The sequence below is a fragment of the Amphibalanus amphitrite genome, unplaced genomic scaffold (assembly GCF_019059575.1).
Source record: "Amphibalanus amphitrite isolate SeventyFive unplaced genomic scaffold, NRLGWU_Aamphi_draft 000251F_arrow, whole genome shotgun sequence".
Lineage (NCBI taxonomy): Eukaryota > Metazoa > Arthropoda > Thecostraca > Balanomorpha > Balanidae > Amphibalanus > Amphibalanus amphitrite.
In genome coordinates, this window is record NW_024881746.1 from 460530 (window position 1) to 474534 (window position 14005).

At 45.2% G+C, this 14005-nt stretch overlaps 1 protein-coding gene across 1 annotated transcript in view; it reads left to right on the top strand.

The window, feature by feature from the left end:
• The window catches only part of LOC122386447, a 101421-nt gene that overhangs the window by 23556 nt on the left and 63860 nt on the right, over positions 1-14005 (top strand). Inside the window, exon 2 of the mRNA XM_043375629.1 lies at positions 4963-5120. The gene's annotated coding sequence lies outside the window, so the exon portion shown is untranslated. The remainder of the gene's footprint in view (positions 1-4962; positions 5121-14005) is intronic.

The following is a 14005-nucleotide window of genomic DNA, read 5'->3' on the forward strand; positions in this document are numbered from 1 at the left end:
GCAATTCTAGACCTCGTAGCGCAAAACAAAGACCACCATTAGACTCCCCGTGACGAGCTGCATCGAGTCAATACCCATTTTATGCAAAAATATCAACTTTGAAATTTGACCTTTTTTGACCTGACCTTGACCTGACCTCCACCAGAAAGTGACCTAAACCGTACCTGATGGTCTAATAACCAACACCATTGAGTTGGAAATGAAAAACTGGCCATAAAACATGCATCGCATAACCTTAGTAAAGTTGGGTTCATGTGGTGACCCTTGGTGACCTTTGGTGACCTGACCTGTGACCTGACCTGGTATGACCAGTGACCTCTAACAGCAACATATCTACTAGGCAACTGACGCCCTATCGCTGATTCCCGACAAAATGCGTTTTCCTCGGTGTTATAGCGCATTCCCTAGAAGACCCGTGAACGGTGAAACATTTCATCTTTGACCTGACCTGTGACGTCATCGGTGACCCCGAGGTCAATAAAATTTGGTTTCCCCCGACAAATTTGACAGGCCTTTCGAACGCCGTTTGAATTTTTCGGATCCGTCCAGTAGTTTCGGAGATACGAGGGGGGGCAAAAAATAGCCCCCCCCCACCAGGTCGCGTTATAAACAGACCCCACCAGGGCGCGGGCTAAGATTCAGTTCAAGATTTTGGAAAATGCGTAACGATAATCAATAATCAAAGATAGCCATTTGTTTGTTCATGGTATTGGCAGTCTAATAGCGTTTACGGAATGTCTGTATGTCTTTTCTGTGATTTTATATGATTTTTTGAACATATGCCGTTTTTGGTCGAAAACTCAAAAATCATGACGTCACTAAAACCTCGATATCTCAAACAATTTCCAACTGATTTTTTTGAAACTTTGTCACAATAAACTTCAATAAATTACCTACAGGTACCTAAAATTTTGCGCGCCTGCGGCGCGCCATTTTTATGCTATGGCCCGGCGAAAAAGTGGGGGCGTTTAACGCCCCCCCCCCCCAGCAACTCGCGGGTTAAGTCGTTATGCATTGAATTGCTCCTGACTTTTGATTTCCTGTTCGCAACTATTTGTCGGATTTTTAATGTCTGCATATCAGGAGAAAGAGTGGGTTTGGTGGGTTTCACGGTAGAAATCTGCACGCCACCGTTTGCCACAGTTTATCGGTCAGGTCCCAGCTGGGGCATTCCACGATAGATCGTACCAGGCCCGTCACCCTCATCTCTCAGATTTTAATGAAAATCGGTCCTAAGGGTAATCATAGGCCCCAAAGACGCCTGGCAAAATATCAGACTTCTCAGATCAAAACTTTTTGAGTTATATTGCATTACATTTTTTTTAACTTCGGTATGTAACGGTGAGTTTGATGGCCTATAACTCAAGAACGGGTTAAGCAACCAACAAAAAGTAAACAACACTAAGCTTGCGATGAATCAAAAATCAATATTACTATTTAAAAATTGCAAAGAAAAAAATTCATTGTTGAACAAAAACCTGCATCTTTTTTCATTTGCCTCTAATGACTTTTGGGACCAAAATTTTTCACATTTTTATTTTTTCAAAATAATCTTCATGTCATTACAAATCGACATCCAAAAAATTAGAAAGGTGTTCTTTCTATAAGTTCCTCATTTTCCCGCAAACAAAATGGGTTTCGGAGGGGTTGATACGACCCCAGCACGCCGTTTCGCTTCTAATAGAGCTAGAGCCTCGCGGAAAAAACGAGCGTGTGTGCCGTTACAAGTCGCAACGATTGGTACCCGATTTTAAGGTCTCAGGTTAACCGGTAGCGTCTGAGGTCAGGTCACGTGGCTGAAGTTACGGGTTCGGTTTTTAGTAAATAACTTCGCAAAAAATGGCCGCAGAGCCGCGATTTTGGCATCATTGTGTTCGCCTAGCTCAGGTGCATCGAATGGTATACTTTTTGCTAGGGTGAGGTCAACTTAAGTAGTTGACCTCGGGTCAAGGTCAGGTCATAGCCCCTCAGGTCACGAAGCTGGGCAAAGGGTATCATATGGCATATCATTCGATTCGGAAGGTCTTCCCGAGTCCATTGGTGGCTTTCCCGACTCTCTAGCTCCATTTGATCGGGAGTTATTGACGAAAAACTCGTACGACCCTAGTGACGTCATAAATGACGTCACGCAAGGTTAACAATGCAAAAGTAAAGCATTGGACTTTGCAAGGAGTGCATGAAATCACGATACCATGTACGTGGGATAGTTTTAGATCATTCTCGGCGCCAAAATAACAGTTTTTATATTTCCCCATTGATTTATAACGGTGATGTCACGTGACCGACCTGACCTCATGTAACCTTGAAAAATTCCCAGATATACAAGTTGTGAGACCTCTGGAGGACACCATGTATGCGTCATGTAACTTTCATCTCGGACAGCTATGGTCATTGGCGTCCAAAACAATGTCAGAACCAAACAGCCTTTTTGACCCTCGTGCTTATAGGAAAGAGGGTTGAATGAACCCTCTTTTCACTTTTTTCAGATGACTCAGACTTTAATTGAGATTTCAGTAACCCGTGATGTCACTAGGCAGCTTTACCACGCCATTTGTAAGCTCCCCTCCCGAAATCACTATTCAAACCGTTATCGTGACGTCAAATAAATACATTTATAGAAAGAACACCTTCCTAATTTTTTGCATACTTCCTAACAATGAGCCAAGTATTTTTTTAAAGAAATACAAATTCAAAAAAAAAATTGGTCCCAAAGTCCAAAAAATACAAATGAAAGAAAACTCGATATGTCATATATCAAAAATAGCCTATTTTTCGAAATTTCAAAAATACATATTAATCTCTGTTTCATTGCAAGTTCAATGTTATATAACATTTGACATTTGAATAATCCGTCTTAGAGTTACAGCCCGCCAAACTTAGCGCTGCAAAGCAAGATCCAAAAAATGTTATACGCCATAACTCAAAAAATACTTATCTGATAAGCCTGAAATTGTTACAGGTGGATTCAGAGCCCCTGATTACCCCTGAGACCAATTATCGTCAAATTCTGAGAGATGAGGGTGTCAAATTGGAAAAAAGTGGTACGATCTATCGTGGAATGCCCCAGCTGCCATGAATGTGTCACACGCCTGACGAAGTGTATAGCAAACAGAGCTACCGGGGCCCGTCAGCAGCTCTTTACAGATCAATGTGACCACCCTGATCGGTGGCATTCCATGATGGCTTACAGTGATGATAACCTACCACAAGCCTTGGTGGCTTACCGTTGGTTGTTGACAGAGCCATTAGTGCTTTACCAGATCCACGGTAGAAAATAAATTTTCCGTGACAAGCAGCATGAGGCAGAAGCACGATTATTTCAAGCAAGGTACTACTCTTTCGGTGTAAATCTAAAATAGCTTTATCAAAAGCACCGATAAATTCATTTTTGATTGAGGCGTCACATATTTATTTGACTTTTGCATACTTCACTGCAGGCTCAAATGCAAATGCATTTTTTTCAAATGCAGGCTGCAATTTTCAAAGCCAGAAAATTGTCGGTTTTTCACCCACGAAAGACGCCGCGCCATTGTCTCTCGGTATGTACCGAGGTGTGAGCAGCTCAGCTCAATTCCTGGTTTATCGAGGGGGGGCGGTAGTTACCTTGGTCGGCTCCCTGACAGTGCCAGCGGCAAACGACCAGTGGAAGAATGAATGGCGCCACCCACTGTGCCTTTTACATGGTCCGCGGGTCAACTGACATACCGTGCTAAATGGCCATAAGTTCCGGTACGGTGCTCCGTGCCGATTTTTGTTTGTCACCGACTCACTTTATTCTGGTTGAGAACAAATTTCGCACAGTGTCGCACAGGCGACCCGTGTGACCTTGTGCGAGTGTAAAATACAAAACACGATTTGTCAACGTTGTCGGCGGGCCGCCGAAGCACCTCGGTTGTCGTCCCGGCCCGCGGCCGCCCGCTGACCGGCGCGCTGTGACCCAACCGCCGCGAAACCTTTCCACCTGTTCTCACCGGCGCCGCCGCACGCGTCTCCCGCTCGCACAATGCGCCAAATGGGATTTCACGGACGGCTGAGCACGAATGCGGCGCACTGGGGGCGAGCGCGGCGCACGCCCCGCCCGGTGTGCGTCACAATGGTCACCGTCGGCTCGCGCTGGCGGCGGTCGCGGCGCAGCGGCGGCGGTGGGTATATGTCGGGTCAAGGGCGGGGAGGGCGCCGGCGGCGCGGTCACGCCTGGCTGGAGGGCGCCGGGGCGCCGCGGGGCACCAGGAGGTCGGCAGGTGCCGGCGCCCTCCCCCGCCGCCGGCTCCCCTCCCCGCGGCACGCACCCTCCTCCGCTGCTCCGACGGGGAGGGGCCGCTGCCGGCTGCAGGCCGCGACACCGCGACTCCGCGGCGGCGGCGGCGGCGGCGACCCTTTGTTCACGGCCTATGCAAATCGAGCGGTCCTTTTGCGCCACCGCTCACCATTACCCATTTACGCCTATCATCGGTTTTGTTTTTCAACCGTTCATGCCTGCTCGTCAGTCGCCACCAAGTATTGTTTTGCCGAGTTGCAGAGTTGTCCCGGGTACTGGGGAAGGGGAGGGGAGGGGTGGGGTGGGGGGGACTGCACATCGACCGGCGGTCCGTGTTGTCCCTGTAACCCTGGTGACCCCCCACTGACGTCATCAGGCCGGGACACCGCGCCGCCGACTCACTGGACACGCTAGACGCTAGAGTCTCCTCGCTACGGGACAAGGCCCATTGGAACCCGGACATCCAAGTCCTTGACGAATGTAGAGAGTTCCCATTTTATTTTGTTGTTGTTGCTGACTAGCCTTTACGAGGCAACAGTGCACTTACATCTCAAGTGTTCCATGAACGCCCCGGCTCCCCATTAGTTACAGTACGACGCCGGTGACCGGTAGGGGCGCTGCAGTCGCCCAGCGGCCCGAGGTCGGCGCTAACCGGTACCATGACTCAGCGGCGCCCCGCCCCGGGGTTATTACATACTGCGCAGTTGCAGCGGTCCAGACCGGGACAAAGGCCGACGGAGGGGCACGAGCTGCGCTGCGTCCACCGGCCGGGTCAGTGGACAGAGCCGGTGGTCCAACAGTGTGTGGACGGTACTGAGCTCTGTTTACCGGAGCCGACCACGGCGGAGGCGGCGAATATCAGGTGAGCAGGACCGACCTGCGTGTGTGTGTGGGGGGGGGGAGGTCTGTGTGTCCCTGTGTCTGTTGTCTGAGTGTGTTTTGTGCGTCTGTGTCTATAGTCAGACAACATGTGTTTGTGTAACGGTGTGTATGTGATTCTGTGATTCTTTGTGTGTCTTCTCTGTGTGCTAGGTACCCGTCTGAGTGTTTGGATGTGGGTGCTTACATGCATTAACGGGGAAGAGGGCATAAGAGGCGGAACGGGGGTGCACCGGGGAACCGTGTCCCCTTGATTTCGGCATTTTAACATAAGCCCTATGGGCTTTGCATGGAAAGAGTGGAGCTAAAAGTCAGAAATGCCCCTTTAACCCGCGCCCCACTGGGGGGGGGGGGCTATTCATAGCCTCCCTCCCGTTTTTCTGCAATAACTTCCAAACTGCTTGACGTATCGACGCCAAACTTTCAGTACCTTCGGCTGCATCAATTTGACACCTTGTGTCAAACTTTGAGCTTCGTACCTACAATAGGTCGGCCGGAAATGACGTCAGAGTGACGTCATGTTCGGCCGATTTCGACGCAAAACATTGAACCACGGCAATCGCTCCCAAGAGCTCAGTTTTTAAGCTAGATCCAATTTATTTGCATGAGAGGACTCAGAATAGACGGCGCTATCAAACTGCCATCTCGAATTTTCGAAATTTTGAAAATTTCGAAAATTTAATATAATAAAATTCAAAATTTATATTTTTACATTTTTTTTAAAGTTTTTGTATTTTCGAAAAAAACGGAATATATGGGATAGAACTCATTATTATGACTAACTCTAGCAAATTTAAGCTAAATATCTTCAAAAATGGCCAAGTTTTACGCATTATTGCAAAAAATCACAATTATTAATTTTTCAAATCAATTTTTCATCACGTATTTGACATCGTACGCCAATATCAATAGCACCATCGTGTTCCTGAGCTAAAACTGCATCCAATATACACCTTTTTTGTTGAAAATTTTAACTTCAAAATTTGACCTTTTTTGACCTGAAAGTGACCTGACCTAAGCTAAATATGACTCAAAATGACCTCGAATGACACAAACGACATCAAATTCGAATTTTTTTGCCTAAATGGACCATAAACCATGTGTCACTTGACCGACGCATGATATAATATTTTCGTGACCTGTGATGACCTGACCTTGACCTGAAAATCAAAGTACAAGTTTGGTACCCTCAGGGTATCTAGAGCATCTGTTCACGAGTGTGTGAACCAAAAATGAGCCTTATCTGACTTGTAAGACGGCGGCCAGAGCCCAAAACGTGAACAAGCCAAAATGCTAATATCTCTTATTTTGACCTGACCTGTGACGTCATCGGTGACCTCGAGGTCAATGAAATTAGGTTTCACTCGACAGTTTTTCCGGGGCTATCAGACGCCGTTTGAATTTTGACGATCGGCCCAGTAGTTTCGGAGTTAGGAGGGGGGCTATGAATAGCCCCCCCCAGTAGGGCGTGTTATACGCAGACCCCAGTGGGGCGCGGGTTAATTGAAGGTGTTCCGCGCTACTGCAAGGGGGCAAATGTTCCGCAGTGGCTGCCAGTTGCCTCTGCAGTGACGAGATTTTGCCCACCCTGTAGGAGTAAATATGAGACACTTCAAATATTATCCAAGCTGTAAAACCCGATGTGAAGGTCAATCAATTTCCTGTTTCATTTTCATATTTTGTCGCAAGTGTTTACACTGTTCTTAGTCTGATATCGTAGAGAACATCCAGCGGCGTATCCACAATCTTGAGATTACCTTTACCTTAGGGTACCCAGTGGAAACTTTTTAGCCCGCGTCCTGGTGGGGGGTATTTTTTGCCCCCGCCCCCGTTCCAGTCGTTTCGCAATATCTCTCAAACTAATGCTCCGATCGCCGCGAAAATTTGAGAACCCTCTTTTAACCCACGCGGGGCTGGGGTCTCCAGCCGAACGCGCGGGGCTGGGGGGGGGTAAATTTTACCCCCCCTGTTATCTCCCGAACTAACGGTCCGATTTGGAAAATGCAAACGCCAATCGAAAGCTCTCATCACGAACTACTAAAAACATGTACTTAATTTTAAGTTTGAGGTCAAGGTCAAGGTCAGGTCAAGGGTACAACTTGCAAGTTTCTACAGTATCGGCCTTGCACCGTAGTTGCCGAAGAATGGAGTCATGGACTGAGACTGATCGCCCAAAACGTGTTCTTAGGCTACCAAGACAATATTCGTTGCATACAATATCATTCAGAGGTCAAGGTCAAGGTCAGGTCAGGTCAGGTCAGGTCACCAAAAAACAAAATATAGAAAAGGGCATGTGCGACACATGTTTTATGGGTCATTTTACTCATATAATTCAATAGGCACACTCAATAAGTGATATGGACCACCTCTGGATGAATTTCAGGTCGAGGTCAGGTCAAGGTCAGGTCAAGTGAGGTCAAATTTTGAAGTTGGTTGTTAAGGCCTCAAAAGGTGTCTATCTGATGCAGTTTTTCACGGCGAATCGAATGGTGCTATTTTTGTTTCCGTAAGAGGTCTAGAACTTCCAAAAAAGTCATTTTTCAAAAAATTTGTGTGTCGTGACGTCATAAAATTTTGAATAACTCCCACATTTTTGAACCGATTCTTCTAAAATTTGGTATGTAGGTGCACATAGACCACTTCTCTGACATATATTCCGGTTTTTTCGATAGACTCAAAATTTTGGATTTTATAATGATTTTTCCAAAAAAGTCAGTTTTTTGAAAAAATTTAGGCCCAAATCCAAAATTTTCAAAAAACCGAGATAGCCATTTGATAGACAAAGTAAAATTACGTATAACCTTTTTTGTTACGTCTTGATTCCTTTAAAAATGAAGATGTTAGCGGCGTTTGAACTTTTGCCGTTTTTGAGGCGAAAATGACGAACATGACGTCACTAAAACGTCAATTTCTCAAAAATTTTCCGACGGATTTCGCTCAAAGTTTCAGGGAACGTGTCAAATTGATGTGAGAAAAGGTACTGAAAGTTTGGCGGCGCTGCGCGCCGCCGTTTTTGAGATATCGCAAAAATTCGCGAGGGGGGGTAAAATTTACCCCCCCAGCCCCGCGCGGGTTAAATAGGTTTTACACCTCGTTAGCTTTTCGTCCACAGTCTATGATAGGTTGGCCGCAAATGACGTCAGAGTGACGTCATGTTCAGGCATTTCCGACCCAAAAGAGGTTTGATGGGAGGATCTGTCAAGCCCAAATTTTTAAAGATAAAGAAAAATGTTGAAAAACAAAAAGATAAAAAAACGAGCAGCGCTACAAAACTGCTATCTTGTTTGTTATATATTTGCTTTGATTTTGAACTCCAAATTAAAGGGACCCTCCCACCTTAACATTAGTTTTGAGTTGAGATGGCCCAAGTTTGCGGCCAGGCTCAGAAACCACCATTTATCCTGGTCGCAACCCCCGCAGCTTTATGGTGTTCAAGAAATTTCTTCACTTTACTTGCAGGGTGGGACCAGCGTGGTCCCTATCTCTTAACCATTACGGGAATCTGATGACGTCATCAGGCTTTCGAACGTCCGTTAAATGTTTGACTAAAACGTTTTGTAGCGCGCGGTGGTATATGCTGCTTTGCGCGCAACAAATGCCGCACTTTCAAATAAAGTCGCTAGGAACAGCCGAGATCCCAAAAAGTAAACAAAAGTAAAAGTATAATATCTTGAAAACCGGTAAATATTTTTCGATGAAATTTGGTAGATATTCGTTTTTGCTCTTTCTGAACCGAGCGACATCACTTTCATGCCAATTCATTAACTTTTTTGAAGGTGGGAGGGTCCCTTTAACCCGCGCCCCGTTGGGCTCTGCCGAGCAACGCACCCCGTTGGGGGGGGGGGGCAATTTTCCCCCCAAAAGATCTCGAGAACCACGCAACCTAGCGACAAGCGGCAACTGGTGTTGGATAGCCCTATCAGGGAACTACCTTATGACCCAATTTTGTTGACCTAGGTCAGACCGATGATGTCACAGGTCAGGTCAAAGGTCGAATTTTCACCGTTTACAGGCATTTCAAGAAATGCGTTGTAAAATCGAGTAAAATGCATTTCATTGAAAATCATCGATGGGGAAATGTTCTTCAAACACATATTTTGCTCTTTGAGGTCACTGATACCAGGTCAGGTGACAGAGGTCAGGTCACCAGGGGGGGGGGTCACAATATAAAAGTGTCGTGTGATACATGTTTTATGGTCCATTTTAAATGACAAATGCGATTATGTGGGTCAGGCAGACTTTTGGGCCAGCTTTGGTCACGTTTTGGTCAAGGTCAGGTCAAGGTCAGGTCAAGGTCAGGTCAAGGTCAGGTCAAGGTCAGGTCAAGGTCAGGTCAAGGTCAGGTCAAGGTCAGGTCAAATAAGGTCAAATAAGGTCAAATTTCAAAGATGATATTTTTGCATAAAATGGGTATCGATTTGATGCAGCTCGTCAGAGGGAGTTCAATGGTGGTCTTTGTTTTGCCCTACGTGGTCTAGAATCGCTAAAAATTTAGTTAAAAAATTTGACGTCATCATTTTTGAATTTTTTTTCGCTATAATTTGGCCAAAAAACAAGATATCGGTCTGAAATTTGGTATGTATATAGAAAAGCACAGGTACTATCATATATATTCCGTTTTTCGAAATTGGGAATTTTTTGGATTTTTTTAGTTTTTCTAAAAAATCAATTTCTTGGATTTTTGGGGGTCAAAAACCAAAAAAATTTGAAAATCCGAGATAACAGTTTTGTAGCGCCGCTTTTTGTCGACTAGACCATAAAAAGAAGTTTGAAATTGCTTTGTAACTGTAGATTTGGTGAGCGTTTCAAGATTGCATGTTTTTTGCTCATTTTTGCTCGAACACGACCTCAGTTGGACCTCAATAACTCCTGACCTAACGTGACCTAAGACTTGAAATTTGGTGTGAAGGTGTCAAATTGATGCCCGGGAAGGTACTGAAAATTTGGCGGCGCTGCGCGCCGCCGTTTTCTTGCTATTCAGGAAAAACCACAGGGGGGGGGGGGGCAAATTGCCCCCCCAACGGGGCGAGGGTTAAAAAAGTGACTTTTGAAATAATCCCCTAAAATGCAAAACAAAATGAAAAAGCTGATCTTTTTGTTAACCCGTACCCCGAATGGGCGCAAGAATTGCGCGTGAAACACATATTTTGCTATTTGAGGTCACTGATACCAGGTCAGGTAACAGAGGTCAGGTCACTGAGGACCACAAATGAAAGTGTCGTGTAATCCATGTTTAAAGAACCCGGCGGCCACTGGGCCTCCGCGTCACCCACCGGCCGCTGGGGGGACATATAGTTGCCCCCCTTTACTTCTGCGACGATATCGTCGCAACGCGACGAGATAGAGACGCGAAACTTGGCACATATCTTCCTGAATACCTAGCCAAGGTTGTGTCCAAATTTGGTGTCGATCTCATTTGAAATGACGTCACAGTGACGTCATAAGTAAAATTATAGATTTGCGACTCTCAGTTTCCTCACGATATATCAGATATATGGGACCCTTAATAATTATTTTAAATATGGAATTGTTGTACTGGGACATGGTAAATATTCAGAAACGAATTATTCGACACCAGTAATATGTATATGATCGGTAGCTTTCGGGGGCTGCTGCCTCCTTCATCAGCCTGCTTTTTAAATGCATTAGAACACAAGACAATACGTTTCAAACATGTCTACCAAAAAGTAAACCGCCACGAGGAAAAGTTGTAACGGTACGTCTCAAGCATAGATGCACAAAACAGTTTGATACATGATAACAACTAATAACACATAATTAAGTCGCCATCGTCCGTAACATCCGTAATAAAACATTCGACATTAATCGTGATCCGTGGTCGTAACAATCGAGTTCGCACAATCGGGGTCATGACACATTAATCGATGGTAATCGTTAAAGGATCGTAATCGTTACATACTCGCAGGCGCACAAGCTTGCATAAATTCGCTCTGATAGCCAGTGGCGTAGCCAGAAATCAGCGAAAGGGGGGCCATGGTGCTCGAGGGGGCGACTTTTTCCCTTGAAAGGGGCGCCATTGTGAGCTAGTGACAGGGGGTCAGTCTAAAATGTAACGTCATATATTCATGCATGATTTACTAGGTGTTACTACGGAACCGGCACGAGTATCAGAACCAGGTTTCGCTGATTTTTCATAAAATCCAATTAATGCAATTTGTAGCCCAGTGTTTTTATCAAAAGCCTTTATCTTTATGTATATTTAGCACGATATAGGAAACGAGCTCAGGCTACGGACATGTTATTCTCAAAATACACACCCTTTCGAATTCGAAACGGTAAAATATGCGTTGATCGCTAGGCACAATCTTTATTCTTTGCAAAAAAAAAAAAAAACATACAGGTTCCTGGTTCACTCACTGAACCAAAGTGACCTGTGGACTGCAGCCTCTGGTCGACCGGGGTGGCCGTGCTTAGAATCTCAGACACTCATGACTGCATGAGTGCCAGATGGGTGAGGCGTGAGACTGTCCCATATAGTGGCACGAAGGTTAACCCGCGCCCCGCTGGGCTATTCAGCCATACGCGCCCTGCTGGGGGGGGGGGCAGATTCTGCCCCCCCCTGTCTAACTTCCGAACCGATGGTCGTAGAAAGACGGGGAAAACGGGAATCGAAAGCTCTCAACGAGGCGGATCTAAAGAGCCCAATTTTTTTTTCTTAAGTAGGTCAGAGGTCAGGTCAACGTCAGGTCAAGGGTACAAAATGTAAGTTTCTACAGTATCGGCCTTGCACCGTAGTTGCCGGAGAATGGACTGAGACTGATTGCCCAAAACGTGTTCTTAGACTACCATGACAATATTCGTTGCATACAATGTCATTCAAAGTTCAAGGTCAAGGTCAGGTCAGGTCAGGTCAGGTCACCAAAAACAAAATATAGAAAAGGGCATGTGCGACACATGTTTTATGGGTCATTTTACTCATAGCATTCAATAGGCACACTCAATAAGTGATATGGACCACCTCTGGATGAATTTCAGGTCGAGGTCAGGTCAAGGTCAGGTCAAGTGAGGTCAAATTTTGAAGTTGGTTGTTAAGGCCTCAAAAGGTGTCTATCTGATGCAGTTTTTCACGGAGAATCGAATGGTGCTATTTGTGTTTCCGTACGAGGTCTAGAACTTCCAAAAAAATCATTTTTCAAAAATTTTGTGTGTCGTGACGTCATAAAATTTTGAATATCTCCCACATTTTTGAACCGATTCTTCTAAAAATTGGCATATAGGTGCACATAGACTACTGCTCTGACATATATTCCGGTTTTTTCGATACACTCAAAATTTTGGATTTTATAATAATTTTCCCAAAAAAGTCAGCTTTTTGAAAAAAATTGGGCCAAAATCCAAAGTTTTCAAAAAACCGAGATAGCCATTTGATAGACAAAGTAGAATCACGTATAACCTTTTTTGTTACGTCTTGATTCCTTTAAAAATGAAGATGTTAGCGGCGTTTGAAATTTTGCCGTTTTTTAGGCGAAAATGGCGAACATGACGTCACAAAAACGTCAATTTCTCAAAATTTTCCGACGGATTTCGCTGAAATTTTCAGGGAACGTGTCAAATTGATGTTTGATAAGGTACTGAAAGTTTGACGTCGCTGGCGTAACGCGTTTAGAAGTTATTGGCGAAAAACGGGAGGGGGGCAGATTCTGCCCCCCAGCGGGGCGCGGGTTAAGAATGTCTTCGGCCGGCGTAGTATAGAAGACGACTTTTGATGATGTGAGTGTGCATGGTCGACTTTGAATAAGTGCCATAGAAACCTGCTGATCTCACCGAACATTCGCCTTGCGTAATCCCCAGACCAAATATCTTCATTGAGGGCCAGGTCAATTTGGCGACCTCTCTATAAGTACCTATAAGTTACCGATTACCTATAAGTTAACCCGCGCCGTGCTGGTGGCCTGTGCTTTCCGTGTCGTGCTGGGGGGGGGGGGGTGTTTTCACGTCCCCCCTGTAACTCGGCTCCTGGGCCACGTAGCGACACGCAGTAAGGGGAAATCGAAAGAGCGTCAAAAATAATGACGGAAAGACTTCGTATCAATTTTTAGGTCGGGTCAAAGGTCAGGTCACCAGAGGTCATCAAAGGTAAAATTTAGTCCATTTCAACAATTTTGGAAACTGCCAACGGCTAACTCGGGAACCAATAGAGCTACAGCGCCGCGGAAAAGCGCATTCGATAGCCCTTTTACAGGCTTTTCTGAATATTGCTCTCGGATTTGATCTCAGGTCAATGGTTTAGCCTCCAGAGGGCAAAAATTCCAAAAATAACAGTTTTTATGAAAAGCGTTTGTCTGCAATAACATTTGGTTCAAGACAGTGACGATATTTATTTTGCCTGCCTCGTGTTCCTCTCGTCGAGACGTTTCGAATGAACTATACGTTGACCTTGAAAGGTTATTTTAAAAATTTGACTGCAGGTCAAGGTCATGACCTGACCGGAAAGGGTCATTCTGCAGATCAGTCGATCCGTATCGTCGAGCTGACAACATCTGACGTGTTTTCACCGCTCTAACACGTCTCTATCAAAAGTTGAAGCCAAAAAACCGTTTATGGTGATAAAATAGGTGACCGTTTATGACCTGAGATGACCTCAAGGGCACATAAAAGGACACAGGTGCATTTTTACGATTCAGTGTGTTATGTCTACCTATGAACCGATGTTTAAGGGGGTTTTAAACGACATTCGTCCAAAAGAGGCGCATTTCACTTTTCTCCCACTGACTTGAGGTCCCAAAATTGACCTGACCTTAGGTCACAGAAATAAAAAGTCCGAGATGAGCATTTTATGCATATTGTTAGTCTTATCAATCTCTGAAAGTTTCAAAAGTGATCGTTCAGTCGGTGTAGCTATAGCGG